Below are 15,695 nucleotides of genomic sequence, written 5' to 3'. Positions count from 1 at the left end.
TGGCTGGTGGTACTAGAAGCGGGGATTGGGTAGGGGGGCAGAGATTTAAGGTTGTGGGCATGGGGGTGGTGCTGTGAGGGAGATGAGGTTTCCATGCCTGGAACTCGCTGCCGACCAGTCACGAATCAAGTCTGCTCTTGGGAAAAGAGCGTTGGCACGACACTATAACCTCAGCCAGGTTCAATGGCAGGGAGGGAGGGAGTGAGAGAGGAGATAATGGCAAGTCTGGAGAGGCCTGAGTGTACAGGCCCCACGCAAACAGGCCCTTTCTCTGAAAATACAATCGGTTAAGTGGTTATAATTCAGGACGACGCAAACTGAGCTCACCGGCCGTCTCCGACTGGCAAGGGACCCAGCGATTGGCATAGAAAACAATGAAAGACCCCTATTCAGAGCGGACTGGATGCCTGGCAAGGTGGCTGGGCCTCTCCCGGGCAACGGCCCTTTGGTTTGCGAAATCCGGGGCCTTTGTTGGCCAACGGGGCTTAGCGCTTTTCGCTGGATCCTGACCGTTGCTAGGGAACGCTTGACGGATCGCGGCTTCCTGACCCCGCAGGCCTGGCAAGAGAAGAGTGAGGGGGGGGGTAGGTGAGGTGTGGGAACTTTTAATGCGGAAGCGACACCCACCTTGTCAGCTGCCTGGTTGTCATTGTTATTCAGCCCCCCTCCTCGAGCCTGTTACACAAGGGACAGGAGGAGGCCCACTCATCCTCTCTCGAGCCTGTCACATAGGAACAGGAGGAGGCCATTCAGCCCCTCTCGAGCCTGTTACACAGGAACAGGAGGAGGCCCATTCAGCCCCTAGAGCCTGTTACACAGGAGCAGGAGGAGGCCCATTCAGCCCCTAGAGCCTGTTACACAGGAACAGGAGGAGGCCATTCAGCCCCTCTCGAGCCTGTTACACAGGAACAGGAGGAGGCCCATTCAGCCCCTAGAGCCTGTTACACAGGAACAGGAGGAGGCCCATTCAGCCCCTAGAGCGTGTTACTCATGAGCAGGAGGAGGCCCATTCAGCCCCTAGAGCCTGTTACACAGGAACAGGAGGAGGCCCATTCAGCCCCTAGAGCGTGTTACTCATGAGCAGGAGGAGGCCCATTCAGCCCCTAGAGCGTGTTACTCATGAGCAGGAGGAGGCCCATTCAGCCCCTAGAGCCTGTTACACAGGAACAGGAGGAGGCCCATTCAGCCCCTAGAGCCTGTTACACAGGAGGAGGCCCATTCAGCCCCTAGAGCCTGTTACACAGGAACAGGAGGAGGCCCATTCAGCCCCTCTTGAGCCTGTTACACAGGAACAGGAGGAGGCCCATTCAGCCCCTCCTCGAGCCTGTTACACAAGAACAGGAGGAGGCCATTCAGCCCCTCCTCGAGCCTGTTACACAGGAACAGCAGGAGGCCATTCAGCTGCTATGAGCCTCCTCTGCTGTTCTCACCCCCGAGGGAGTGCTGCGCTGTCGGAGGGTCAGTGCCGCAATCGGAAACACTGTTAGAGCGATGTTTGTCGGAGGTGCTGGAAGGGTTAACGTGGCGCTTAATTCCTGCACCGTCAGCAAAGCCATTTCCTCCTGTCGTGACGGGAGCAAAGTCAACTGTCAGATAGCAGAAATCTGCTGCTGTGTCTCACCCAGCATGTCCCTCACTGCACTGGGCGCTGGCGGTGATGAGGTCACACAGCTGTGGAATAAGTAAAAGTGAAAGTAGAGAGAGAGGGGGACACGGGGGAGAGGGAGAGAGGCACGGGGGAGAGGGAGAGAGAGAGGCGCACAGGGGGGGGAGAGAGAGAGAGAGAGAGAGGCAAGGGGGGAGAGAGGGAGAGAGAGGCAAGGGGGGAGAGAGAGGCAAGGGGGGAGAGAGAGGCAAGGGGGGAGAGAGAGGCAAGGGGGGAGAGAGAGGCAAGGGGGGGGAGAGAGGCAAGGGGGGAGAGAGAGGCAAGGGGGGAGAGAGAGGCAAGGGGGGAGAGAGAGGCAAGGGGGGAGAGAGAGGCAAGGGGGGAGAGAGAGGCAAGGGGGGAGAGAGGGAGAGAGAGGCAAGGGGGGAGAGAGGGAGAGAGAGGCAAGGGGGGAGAGAGGGAGAGAGAGGCAAGGGGGGAGAGAGGGAGAGAGAGGCAAGGGGGGAGAGAGGGAGAGAGAGGCAAGGGGGGAGAGAGGGAGAGAGAGGCAAGGGGGGAGAGAGGGAGAGAGAGGCAAGGGGGGAGAGAGGGAGAGAGAGGCAAGGGGGGAGAGAGGGAGAGAGAGGCAAGGGGGGAGAGAGGGAGAGAGAGGCAAGGGGGGAGAGAGGGAGAGAGAGGCAAGGGGGGAGAGAGGGAGAGAGAGGCGCAAGGGGGGAGAGAGGGAGAGAGAGGCACGGTGGGGGAGAGGGAGAGAGAGGCAAGGGGAGAGAGAGAGAGAGAGAGAGGCAAGGGGGAGAGAGAGAGAGAGGCAAGGGGGAGGGAGAGAGAGAGAGAGGCAAGGGCAAGGAGGAGGGGGGCAAGGAGGAGAGAGGGGGGCAAGGGGGAGAGAGAGAGAGAGAGAGGCAAGGGAGAGAGAGAGAGAGAGAGAGAGGCAAGGGGAGAGAGAGAGAGAGAGAGAGAGGCAAGGGGAGAGAGAGAGAGAGAGAGAGAGGCAAGGGGGAGAGAGAGAGAGAGAGAGAGAGGCAAGGGGGAGAGAGAGAGAGAGAGAGAGAGAGAGAGGCAAGGGCAAGGGGTGAGAGAGAGAGAGGCAAGGGCAAGGGGTGAGAGAGAGAGAGTGTCAAGGGCAATGGGGAGAGAGAGAGAGAGTCAAGGGCAATGGGGGAGAGAGAGAGGCAAGGGCAAGAGGGGAGAGAGAGAGAGGCAAGGGCAAGGGGGGAGAGAGAGAGTGTGTCAAGGGCAATGGGGAGAGAGAGAGAGAGTCAAGGGCAATGGGGGAGAGAGAGAGGCAAGGGCAAGAGGGGAGAGAGAGAGAGGCAAGGGCAAGGGGGGAGAGAGAGAGTGTGTCAAGGGCAATGGGGGAGAGAGAGAGAGAGTCAAGGGCAAGGGGGAGAGAGAGAGAGTCAAGGGCAATGGGGAGAGAGAGAGAGAGTCAAGGGCAAGGGGGGGAGAGAGAGAGAGTCAAGGGCAAGGTGGGGAGAGAGAGAGTCAAGGGCAATGGGGAGAGAGAGAGAGTCAAGGGCAATGGGGGGGAGAGAGAGAGAGGCATGGGCAAGGGGGGGAGAGAGAGAGAGGCATGGGCAAGGGGGGGAGAGAGAGAGAGAGAGGCATGGGCAAGGGGGGGAGAGAGAGAGAGGCATGGGCAAGGGGGGGAGAGAGAGAGAGGCATGGGCAAGGGGGGGAGAGAGAGAGAGGCAAAGGCAAGGGGGGAGAGAGAGAGAGGCAAGGGCAATGGGGGAGAGAGAGAGAGGCAAGGGCAAGGGGGGAGAGAGAGAGAGGCAAGGGCAATGGGGGAGAGAGAGAGGCAAGGGCAATGGGGGAGAGAGAGAGGCAAGGGCAATGGGGGAGAGAGAGAGAGGCAAGGGCAAGGGGGGAGAGAGAGAGAGGCAAGGGCAAGGGGGGAGAGAGAGAGAGAGAGGCAAGGGCAAGGGGGGAGAGAGAGAGGCAAGGGCAAGGGGAGAGAGAGAGAGAGGCAAGGGCAAGGGGAGAGAGAGAGAGAGGCAAGGGCAAGGGGAGAGAGAGAGAGAGGCAAGGGCAAGGGGGGAGAGAGAGAGAGGCAAGGGCAAGGGGGGAGAGAGAGAGAGAGGGGCAAGGGCAAGGGGAGAGAGAGAGAGAGGCAAGGGCAAGGGGGAGAGAGAGAGAGAGAGGCAAGGGCAAGGGGGAGAGAGAGAGGCAAGGGCAAGGGGGAGAGAGAGAGGCAAGGGCAAGGGGGGGAGAGAGAGAGGCAAGGGCAATGGGGGAGAGAGAGAGGAAAGGGCAAGGGGGGAGAGAGAGAGAGGCAAGGGCAAGGGGGGAGAGAGAGAGAGAGGCAAGGGCAAGGGGGGAGAGAGAGAGAGGCAAGGGCAAGGGGGGAGAGAGAGAGAGGCAAGGGCAAGGGGGGAGAGAGAGAGAGAGAGGCAAGGGCAAGGGGGGAGAGAGAGAGAGAGAGGCAAGGGCAAGGGGGGAGAGAGAGAGGCAAGGGCAAGGGGGGGAGAGAGAGAGGCAAGGGCAAGGGGAGAGAGAGAGAGAGGCAAGGGCAAGGGGAGAGAGAGAGAGAGGCAAGGGCAAGGGGGGAGAGAGAGAGAGGCAAGGGCAAGGGTGGAGAGAGAGAGAGGCAAGGGCAATGGGGGAGAGAGAGTCAAGGGCAAGGGGGGAGAGAGAGAGAGAGAGGGGCAAGGGCAAGGGGGAGAGAGAGAGAGAGAGGCAAGGGCAAGGGGGAGAGAGAGAGAGAGAGGCAAGGGCAAGGGGGAGAGAGAGAGGCAAGGGCAAGGGGGGGAGAGAGAGAGGCAAGGGCAAGGGGGGGAGAGAGAGAGGCAAGGGCAATGGGGGAGAGAGAGTCAAGGGCAATGGGGGAGAGAGAGAGAGAGAGAGAGGCAAAGGCGAGGGGGAGAGCGAGGCAAAGGCGAGGGGGAGAGCGAGGCAAAGGCGAGGGGGAGAGCGAGGCAAAGGCGAGGGGGAGAGCGAGGCAAAGGCGAGGGGGAGAGCGAGGCAAAGGCGAGGGGGAGAGCGAGGCAAAGGCGAGGGGGAGAGCGAGGCAAAGGCGAGGGGGAGAGCGAGGCAAAGGCGAGGGGGAGAGCGAGGCAAAGGCGAGGGGGAGAGCGAGGCAAAGGCGAGGGGGAGAGCGAGGCAAAGGCGAGGGGGAGAGCGAGGCAAAGGCGAGGGGGAGAGCGAGGCAGATAGAGAGGCTAAGTCAAGGGCGGGGGAGAGAGAGATAGAGAGAAAGAGACAAGGGGGGAGAGAGAGAGAGGCACGGTGGGGAGAGAGAGAGATAGAGGCACGGGGGGGGAGAGAGAGAGATAGAGGCACGGTGGGGAGAGAGAGAGAGAGAGGCACGGTGGGGAGAGAGAGAGAGGCACGGGGGGCGGAGAGAGAGAGAGGCACGGGGGGCGGAGAGAGAGAGAGGCACGGGGGGCGGAGAGAGAGAGAGAGAGGCACGGGGGGCGGAGATAGAGGGGGAGGCACGGTGGGGAGAGAGAGAGAGAGAGCGAAGGGGGGAGGGAGGGAGGGAGGGGCACAGCGGGAGGGTGAGAGGGGGAGATGAAGCGACCAAGGTGAGGCTAAGTGCAGGAGAATAGCCGCCTCGCAGCCAGTGAAGGCTGTTGAAGTGCGGTCACTGTTATAATGTCAGAAACGCCAACTCACGCTCAGCAAGATCCCACGAGCAGCAATGTTACAGCGACCCAGACCCTCATCCTCATTCTCCTTTCAGCGATGTTGGCTGAGCAATCAATACCTGGGCCTCAGGACCCCGGGGACAGCCCCCTGCCCTCCTCCCAGTCGTGGCCCGTGGGACTTTGTCTGTCCGCCTGTGAGGGCAGACGGGTGGGAGTGGGGCGCGGAGGGTGGGCCAGGCTGACCTGTAGTTGCTGGGGCTTGTGGTTGCCCCCATGTTTTGAACAAGGGTGTAAACTCTTGCAATTCACCAGCCCTGAGTCTGAGGAAGATTGGGGGAACGAGGGCCAGTGCCTGGGCAGTACCCACTCTCACTTCCCTCCGTGCCCTCCGGTCCTGGTTCCTCTTCAGCTTTTAAGTGCGGACAGCCTATCCGATACCTCCTCCTTATCCCTTCCGAACCCCTCGAGTATCTGAGCCACCTCCCCTCTCGCTGTGACCTGGTGGCACCATCTTCCTTGGTGAGGACGGATGCAAAGTATTCGCTTAATACCTTGGCCGTGCCCCCCTGTCTCTGTGTGTGTGTGTACGTCCCCTTTCTGGCCCCTAATCAGCCCTACTCCTCCTCTAACCACCCCCACACTTTTTACCCCCTTAAAGGCAAACAGAATACTTTGTGATTCCCTTTTGTGTTAGCTGCCAGTCTCTACTCATACTCTCTCTTTGCTTCACTTATTTGTTTTTCCGCTTCCCCACTGAATATTCAGCCTGCTTCTCAATTGTATCCGTCCACCTGACCCTCTGTCATAAGCGCACCTTTATCTTTTTCTCTGCTTCTGTCTCCATCTCTATCCCCCTTTCGTCATCCAGGGGGGCTCTGGATTCGTTGGCCTGACCTTTCCCTTTTGCGGGAATGCACTTTGACTGCGCCCGAACTGCCTCTCCTTTTCAAGGTAGCCCTATTGATCAGCTATCACTTTCCTGCCAACCTTCCAATTTATTCAGTCAGATCCATTCTCTTACCCCATTGAAGTGGACTGCACCCAGTTTACCACTCTTACTCTGGGGCTGCTCCTTGTCCTTTTCCAAAGTCAGCCTAAACCTTATAATACAATGATCACTGTTCCCTTAAATGTTCCCCCGCTCTCACTTGATCTACTTGGCCCACCTCATTCCCAAGTACCAAGTGCCTCCTTTCTCATCAGACTGCTGTAGAAAGTTCCCCTTGCACACCCTCCAGGAACTCTTGCACCCTCAAAGCCTGTCCACCATCTACAAGGCACAAGTCAGGAGTGTGATGGGATACTCCCCACTTGCCCGGATGAGTTGCAGCTCCCACAACACTCAAGAAGCTCGACACCGTCCAGGACAAAGCTTGATGGGCACCCCCATCCACAAACATTCACTCCCTCCGCCACCGACGCACAGGGGCAGCAGTGTGTGTGTACCATCGACAAGATGCACTGCAGCAACTCGCCAAGGCTCCTTCGACAGCGCCGCCCAAACCCACCACCTCTACCACCTAGAAGGACAAGGGCTGCAGACAAAAGCAAAAAACTGCGGATGCTGGAAATCCAAAACAAAAATAAAAATACCTGGAAAAACTCAGCAGGTCTGACAGCATCTGCGGAGAGGAGCACAGTTAACGTTTCGAGTCCGCATGACTCCTCAACAGAACTAAGGAAAAATAGTAAAGAGGTGAAATATAAGCTGGTTTAAGGGGGTGGGTGGTGGGACAGGTAGAGCTGGATAGAGGGCCAGTGATAGGTGGAGATAACCAAAAGATGTCACAGACAAAAGGACAAAGAGGTGTTGAAGGTGGTGATATTATCTAAAGGAATGTGCTAATTAAGGGTAGAAAGCAGGACGGGCAAGGTACAGATAGCTCTAGTGGGGGTGGGGTGGGGTGGGGTGGGGGGAAGGGATCGAAATAGGCTAAAAGGTAGAGATAAACAATGGGTGGAAATACACTTAAAAATAATGGAAATAGGTGGGAAAAGAAAAATCTATATAAATTATTGGGGGAAAATAGGGGGTGGGGATGGAGGAGAGAGTTCATGATCTAAAATTGTTGAACTCAGTATTCAGCCCGGAAGGCTGTAAAGTGCCTAGTCGGAAGATGAGGTGCTGTCTCTCCAGTTTGCGTTGAGCTTCACACTGGAACAATGCAGCAGGCCAAGGACGGACATGTGGGCATGAGAGCAGGGTGGAGTGTTGAAATGGCAAGTGACAGGGAGGTCTGGGTAATGCTTGCGGACAGACCGAAGGTGTTCTGCAAAGCGGGTCACCCAGTCTGCGTTTGGTCTCTCCAATGTAGAGGAAACCGCATTGGGAGCAGCGAATGCAGTAGACTAAGTTGAGGGAGATGCAAGTGAAATGCTGCTTCACTTGAAAGGAGTGTTTGGGCCGTTGGACGGTGAGGAGAGGGAAAGTAAAAGGGCAGGTGTTGCACCTTCTGCGGTTGCATGGGGAGGTGCCATGGGAGGGGGGTTGAGGTGTAGGGGGTGATGGAGGAGTGGACCAGGGTGACAAGGGCAGCAGACGCATGGGGAACACCACCGCCTGCAAGTTCCCCCTCTGAGCCACACTCACCATCCCAACTTGGGAATATATCGGCCGTTCCTTCACTGTCGCTGGGTCAAAATCCTGGAACTCCCTCCCTAACAGCGCTGTGGGTGTACCTACACCACACGGGGACTGCAGCGACTCAAGATGGTGGCTCACCCACCACCTTCTCAAGGGGGCAATTAGGGATGGGCAATAAATGCTGGGCCCGGCCAGCGACGCCCACACCCTGTGAAAGAATAAGAAAGCCTGCACGCTTTCATGGGATGTGGGCGTCGCTGGCTGGGCCCAGTATTTATTGCCCTTCCTGATTGCCCCTTGAGAAGGTGGTGGGTGAGCCGCTGCAGTCCCCGTGTGGTGTAGGTACACCCACCGTGCTATTAGGGAGGGAGTTCCAGGATTTTGACCCGGCGACAGTGAAGGAACGGCCGATATATTCCCAAGTCTGGGTGGTGAGTGGCTCGGAGGGGAACTTGCGAGTGGTGGTGTTCCCAAGCGTCTGCTCTAGAGTCGCGTGTAGGCCAGACCGGGTAAGGGTGGCAGATTTCCTCCCCTAAAGGGGCATTAGTGAGCCAGAGGGGTTTTTACGACGACCGATGATGGTCGCCACGGTCTCAATAATGAACATCAATGGATTTATTCATTGAATTTACATTCTGCCGGCGGCAGTGGTGGGCTTTGAACTCGTGTGCACGCTCTTCCTTCCAGCGTGGGCCACTTCCACCTTCTCTGTGGCTAGTTGGATCTGCCTTGTGTCTGCACATCTGCCTGAAGTCAGTTACCATCCTCCTCGCCGTTTACGACATTCCACCTACCCTCAGCAAGCTTTGCAACGATGCCCCTGTGTACCCAGGTATATCAGAAGGAGCGGTGGTCCTAACACTGAGCCCTGGGGAAATCACCACCGGCTGGTAGTGCAGTGCCCCAGGCACCAATGTTGGGACCCTTGCTCTTCCTGATGTACATTAATGACCGGGACCTTGGTGTACAACTTCCGAATTTGTGGATGTCACGGAACTCGGAAGCAGTGTGAACCGTGAGGGGGATAGTGTAGAATTTCAAAAGGACATCGACAGGTTGGGGGAATGGGCAGACAAGTGGCAGATGAAGTTTAATGCAGAGAAATGTTGAGGTGATTCATTTTGGTAGGAAGAACGTGGAGAGACAATATAAAATACAGGGTACAATTCTAAAGGGGTTGCAGGAGCAGAGGGAGCTGGGGGTATATGTGAATAAATCATTTGAAGATGGCAGGACAGGTTGAGAGAGCGGCTAATAAAACATCCAGGATCCTGGGCTTTATTAATCGGGGCATAGAGTACAAGAGCAAGGAGGTTATGTTAAACCTGCATAAAACACTGGTTCAACCCCAACTGGAGTATTGTGTCCAGTTCTGGGCACCGCACTTTTAAGAAGGATGTGAAGGTGTTAGAGAGAGAGAGAGAGAGAGTGAGAGAGAGAGAGTGTGGAAAAGATTGACGAGAATGGTTCCAGAGATGAGGGACTTCAGTTCCGTGGATGGATTGGAGACGTTGGGACTGTTCTCCTCGGAGAAGAGAAGGTCGAGAGGAGATTTGATCGAGGGTGTTCAAAATCACGAGGGGGGGGTCTGGGACAGAGTGGACAGAGGGAGAAACTGTTCCCATTGGCGGGAGGATCGAGAACCAGAGGGAGGCGGATTTAAGGCGATCGGCAAAAGCAGCGACGGAGACGCGAGGAGAAACTTTTTCACGCGGCGAGTGGTTGGGATCTGGAACGCGCTGCCTGAGAGTGCGGGGGAGGAGAGGCAGAGTCAATCGAGGCTTTCCAAAGGGGGGAATTGGATCATTATCTGATGAGGAAGAATGTGCGGGGAGACGGGGGAGGCTCTGGCTGACTTGCTCATTCATAGAGCCAGCACAGACACAAGGGGTCGAATGGCCTCACGCTGTGTCTGAGACGGTGAGTGAGAGAGGGGATTTCAGGGGAAAAGTCAGCCAGAGAGATAGCAAATCAGCGGAGAAGGTAACTGGACATCACTCTCATTGTATTCATCACTTATTGAGTTTGGCCTTGTACTGTGTGTGTGTGTGTGTGTGTGTGTGTGTGTGGGGAACAAAATACAAAGTTCCTTTATCTGTCTAGTTATCAAATTCTTAATCCGCTGGGTAATTTTAGTGTCTTATCTCTTATTGATGGCTTATCACTCCCTCTGATCTCGTGCACAGTCGGACAATCTTCAAACACAGGATTCAGGAGGAGGCCATTCAGCCCCTCGACCCTGCTGCCCCATTCAACACGATCGCCTCTGATCCGATTGTTCCTCCACTCCACTTCCCTGTCCGTCCCCCCCCTCGTAACCCTCGACTCCCCTCGCCGATCAGAAATCTGTCTCACTCGGCCTTGAATATATTCAGTGACCCGGCCCCCACTGCTCTCTGGCGGGGGGGGAGAGAATTCCACAGACTGACCACCCTCTGAGAGAAGAAATTCCTCCTCATCTCCGTCCTCAATGGGAGACCCCTCATTCTGAAACTGTGCCCCCCTCCCCTCGTTCTAGATTCCCCCCCTCATAAGACCAAAGCCCCATTTATCGTTTTAAAGCCCTCTATCGGGACACTCCTAACTGTTCTAGACATAAGGACTCCCTCCGCCCCCACTCCCACCTCCTCCTCCCCACCGCCACATCCACCCCCACCCCCACCCCCACCCCCTCCCCCCCACCCCCACATTCATCCCCACCCCCCAGCCTGTTTAGATTCCCTGGTGGATATGACCTCTCAATTCCTGGGATCCTTCTAGACTAACCTCTCCCGCAAGAACACAGGGGGGGTGGCGGTTAGGAGCAGGCGGAGACCATTCGGCCCCTCCTCGAGCCTGCTCCCCCCCCCATTCAATCCCATCGCGGCCGACCTTGAGCTTCAGCTCCCACTTTCCCGCCCGCTCCCCGTATCCCCTCGGTTCCCCGTCCATCCTGGACCTTGAACGTCCTCAACCACGGAGTGTCCGCAACCCTCTGGGGCTGCAACGAGGGGCAAGGGAAAGTCTTCTCTAGCCCCCAAGCTGCACCCCCCACCCCCCAACCCCGCCATGAGGCGGCTCACAGACCCCCCCCCCCCCGAGCCGTGGTGTGCCCCAACTCCTTCCCTGGGCCATTTCGACCCCCATTTGCAAAGGCAGATGTTAAGGAGAACGCCCAACTCTATCCGATCCTCGGGCACTTTCCCAGACTTCCAATGATCCCGTGAAGGGTTGACTTGAGTGAGCGATTATAGCCGGTACTCCCCCAACGCCAAAGATTAACTGAAGATTACATTTGCACGGAGCCTTGTTAAGACTGCGCCTGGCACAGGCTGGTGCCCAGGTTAGAAAAAAGGCATTTTCTTGGCCCCTATCGCAAGGGGATTTGAGGTACAAGAATAATGAAGTTACAATCGTACAGGGTTTTGGTGAGATCACCTCTGGAATAACCGTGCGCAGTTTTGGTCTCTGTATTTAAGGAAGAATATTCTGGCATCGGAGGCGGGTACAGCGAACGTTCACTCAATCGGTCCCTGGGATGAGGGGGGAGGTTGCCCTACGATGAGAGGCTGAGTAAATTGGGCCGATGTTCTCTGGAGTTTAGCAGAATGAGAGGCGATCGCATTGAGACAGACAAGATTCTGAAGGGGTTTGACAGGGTGGGCGCGGAGAGATTGTTTCCCCTGCTCGGGGGGATCTAAAACACGGGGGTGGGGGGCACAGTCTCAGGATAAGGGGGCTGATAGATTCGGGCTGAGATGAGGAGAAATTTCTTCACTCAAGGATTGTGAATCTTTGGGATTCTCTATCCCAGAGGGTTGCGGACGCTCCATCGTTGAAGACATTTAAGGCCGGGATGGACAGATTTTCCGTGTCTCCGGGAATCGAGGGATACGGGGAGCGGGCGGGAAAGTGGGAGTTGAATCCCAAGGTCGGCCATGATGGGATTGAATGGGGGAGCAGGCTTGATGGGCCGAGTGATCCACTTCTCCTCGCTCTTGTGGGATATTTCCAACCCTTGGTCACCTTGCAACCACATCTCTCTCATGGCAATCGGAATGCGAATGTTTCAATGCCATCGCCTCTCAGTCTTCTAAACTCCAGAGAATATAGACCCAGTTTACTCCGCCTCTCATCATAGGACAACCCCCTCATCCCAGGGGCCAATCGAGTGAACCTTCGCTGTAACACCTCCAATCCAAGTCTATCCTTCCATGAATATGGAGACCAAAACTGTGCGCAGTATTCCAGATGTGGTCTCACCAAAACCCTGCACAACGGTAGCAAGATTTATTTATTTCTGTACACTCCCCCTCTCTCTGAGAATAATGATGAGGAGGTGAAATTGTGAAACACACTGGTTTGGTTATGGGGGGGTTGCAGATGCGAGTTTGGATTTACAAGAAGGGGCTATGAGGATTGGGGCGGGTGGTGGGGTTGGTGTTGGAGGGGGTGTGTGGACAAGCCCAGAACAGGAACCACTCAACCATAAGACATAGGAGCAGAAATTAGGCCATTCGGCCCATCGCGTCTGCTCTGCCATTCAATCATGGCTGATAAGTTTCTCAACCCCATTCTCCCGCCTTCTCCCCGTAACCTTTGATCCCCTTACCAATCAAGAACCTATCTATCTCGGTCTTAAATACACTCAATGACCTGGCCTCCACAGCCTTCTGTGGCAATGAATTCCATAGATTCACCACTCTCTGGCTAAAGAAGTTTCGCCTCATCTCTGTTCTAAAAGGTCTTCCCTTTACTCTGAGGCTGTGCCCTCGGGTCCCAGTCTCTCCTAATAATGGAAACATCTTCCCCCACGTCCACTCTATCCAGGCCTTTCAGTATTCTGTAAGTTTCAATCAGATCCCCCCCTCATCCTTCTAAACTCCATCGAGTATAGACCCAGAGTCCTCAAACGTTCCTCGTATGTTAAGCCTTTCATTCCTGGGATCGTTCTCGTGAACCTCCTCTGGACCCTCTCCAGGGCCAGCACATCCTTCCTGAGATACGGGGCCTAAAATTGCTCACAATATTCTCAATGTGGTCTGACCAGAGCCTTATAAAGCCTCAGCAGCACATCCCTGCTTTTATATTCTAGTCCTCTCGAAATAAATGCCAACATTGCATTTGCCTTCCTAACTACCGACTCAACCTGCAAGTTAACCTTAAGAGAATCCTGGACTAGGACTCCCAAGTCCCTTTGCACTCCAGATTTCTGAATTCTCTCCCCATTTAGAAAATAGTCTATGCCTCTATTCTTCCTATCAAAGTACATGACCTCACACTTCCCCACGTTCTATTTCATCTGCCACTTCTTTGCCCATTCTCCTAACCTGTCCAAATCCTTCTGCAGCCTCCCCGCCTCCTCAATACTACCTGTCCCTCCACCTATCTTTGTATCATCTGCAAACTTAGCCAGGATGCCCTCAGTTCCTTCATCTAGATCATTAATGTATAAAGTGAAAAGTTGTGGTCCCAACACTGACCCCTGCGGAACTCCACTAGTCACCGGCCGCCATCCTGAGCAGGACCCCCTTATCCCCACTCTCTGCCTCCTGCCAGACAGCCAATCTTCTATCCATGCTAGTACCTTGCCTCTAACACCATGGGCTCTTATCTTACTGAGCAGCCTCCTGTGCGGCACCTTGTCAAAGGCCTTCTGGAAGTCCAAGTAGATAACATCCATTGGGTCTGGGGGTGGGGGCGGTGGGGGGGTAGGGCAGGCGTGCTATTCAACAATGGTAGGCATCGCGGCCCGCCCAGTCCCTGAAACCCCCCCCGCACCTACTCACCCGATGGAACGTCGCCACTACACCGGGATGGGCTGATTTGCCTCCCGATCTTTTTCCGAGAGCGGTCCGGGTATTGGGGGTGGGTCAGGGCGGGCATTAAGGGAATCCGTACCCCCCTCCTGGCGTAGAAAGAGGGTCGGGGGTCGGGGGGACGACAGGCGAGTTGGGGACACAGGAGCCCACGAACGTATGAGCTAAGGGGGCGGGAAGAGGCCACTCGGCCCCTCGAGCCTGCTCCGCTGTTCGATTGGACCGTGGCTGGACCTCCCGCTCACCGCCCCCCTCCACCTCAATAACATCCCCCCCAACCCCAGTCCCACCCGGCTGCCCTTGCTAATCGAGAATATATCCACCTCGGCCTTAAAAATGTTCAAAGGCTCCCCTCCCACCGCCTTTTGAGGGAGAGAGTTCCAAAAACTCACGACCCTCGGAGAGAAAAAACTTCTCCTTGTCTCCATCCTACATGGGCTGCCCCTTTTATTTTTGGACAGTGACCCATCTCGTTCTAGATTCTCCCACAAGAGGAAACATCCTCTCCCGTGTCAGGAAACGCCCAGGGAAGAGAAACTGAGCAGACTCTTATCAGAAAGAAACTTTTGAAAGTGTTATTTTATTTCAGTACAATGATTCCACTTATCAGCTTCCAGAGCATAATTCAAACAGGCGACATCCGTCAACCCAGGCGCCAAGGGTTAACGTCTCCAAATTAAGCGGCAGTGGGTGGTTCTGCGTGTTCGGAGGGCGGCAGGACTCGATGGATGCCCCCTCAGGGGGTATGGGGCCGAGGCGGTGAGTGACCGAGCCCAGAACGAGAGGGGAAGAACCTTAAAATGAGATGGGGGGCGGTGCGATGGCTCCTTCACACCGAGGGGAATGGGGATTTGGAACTCTCTCCGCCACCCACCTCACCCACAACTGTCGGAGGGTCGGCGCTGAGGGAGCTCCGCACTGTCGGAGGGTCAGTGCTGAGGGAGCTCCGCACTGTGGGAGGGTCAGCGCTGAGGGAGCGCCGCGCTGTCGGAGGGTCAGTGCTGAGGGAGCGCCGCACTGTCGGAGGGTCGGCGCTGAGGGAGCGCCGCGCTTTCGGAGGGTCAGAGCTGAGGGAGCGCCGCACTGTCGGAGGGTCGGTGCTGAGGGAGCGCCGCGCTGTCGGAGGGTCAGTACTGAGGGAGCGACGCACTGTCGGAGGGTCAGTACTGAGGGAGCGACGCACTGTCGGAGGGTCAGTGCTGAGGGAGCGCCGCACTGTCGGAGGGTCAGTGCTGAGGGAGCGCCGCACTGTCGGAGGGTCAGTGCTGAGGGAGTGACGCGCTGTCGGAGGGTCAGTGCCGAGGGAGCGCCGCACTGTCGGAGGGTCAGTGCTGAGGGAGTGACGCGCTGTCGGAGGGTCAGTGCCGAGGGAGCTCCGCACTGTCGGAGCGTCGGTACTGAGGGAGTGGAGGGGTGGGTGGGGAGGCAAGAGGGGGTGGTGTGGCGGAGAACTGTAGTTCTCCCTGGGGCCCGACACTGGCACCCCCCCTCTCCGAGCATTGCCAGCAAAGGAAACCTGGGCCATCTGTCACGTTGGTCGTCGGTGGGATCTTGCTGTGCTCCGATCGGGCTGCCGCCTTCCCCAAGCCGCTTCCGAGAAGCAGAGAAGAAAAGCGCCCCGTCGGCCGGCAGGTGCCCTGAGGCGCTGGGTGGGCCGCCCGACTCCCTGGCAGAAACCCAAATCCAGGCAGAGTAGGCCCGCACCAAACTCCCGGTCGCCATGGGCTCCCAAACCACAGCGGGGGGGCCTCCGGGGCCCGGCAAATGCAGATCCATTGTCCGGTTGTCATTATCCTTCCTTCCGTAATTCTCGACGTCCGCAGGCAGGGAGGTTCCAGTCCCCCACGGCCGGTGGTGGTTGGTGGAGGGGAGGGGGCCCTGATAAACGTTCTGGTCAAATTCGGCAGGCCGGACGGTTAATCTTCATCGTGTTAAGGTGCAATCGCCGCTTCGGAATCACTTCGGCTGCGTTGCCGTCGGTCCAGCGATTTGGCACATTCCTGACGGGCAGTTTATAAAGCAGCCGCCTCTTCAGGCGCTTGACAACAGGACAGACAATGACGTGCAGGCCACTCGTTCCATCCTGCTGGTGCTGGCCCATTTCAAACAGCTGTCCT

The sequence above is a fragment of the Cetorhinus maximus genome, unplaced genomic scaffold (assembly GCF_964194155.1).
Source record: "Cetorhinus maximus unplaced genomic scaffold, sCetMax3.hap1.1 HAP1_SCAFFOLD_2594, whole genome shotgun sequence".
NCBI classification, from domain to species: Eukaryota; Metazoa; Chordata; class Chondrichthyes; order Lamniformes; family Cetorhinidae; genus Cetorhinus; species Cetorhinus maximus.
This window is presented reverse-complemented; position numbering follows the sequence as displayed.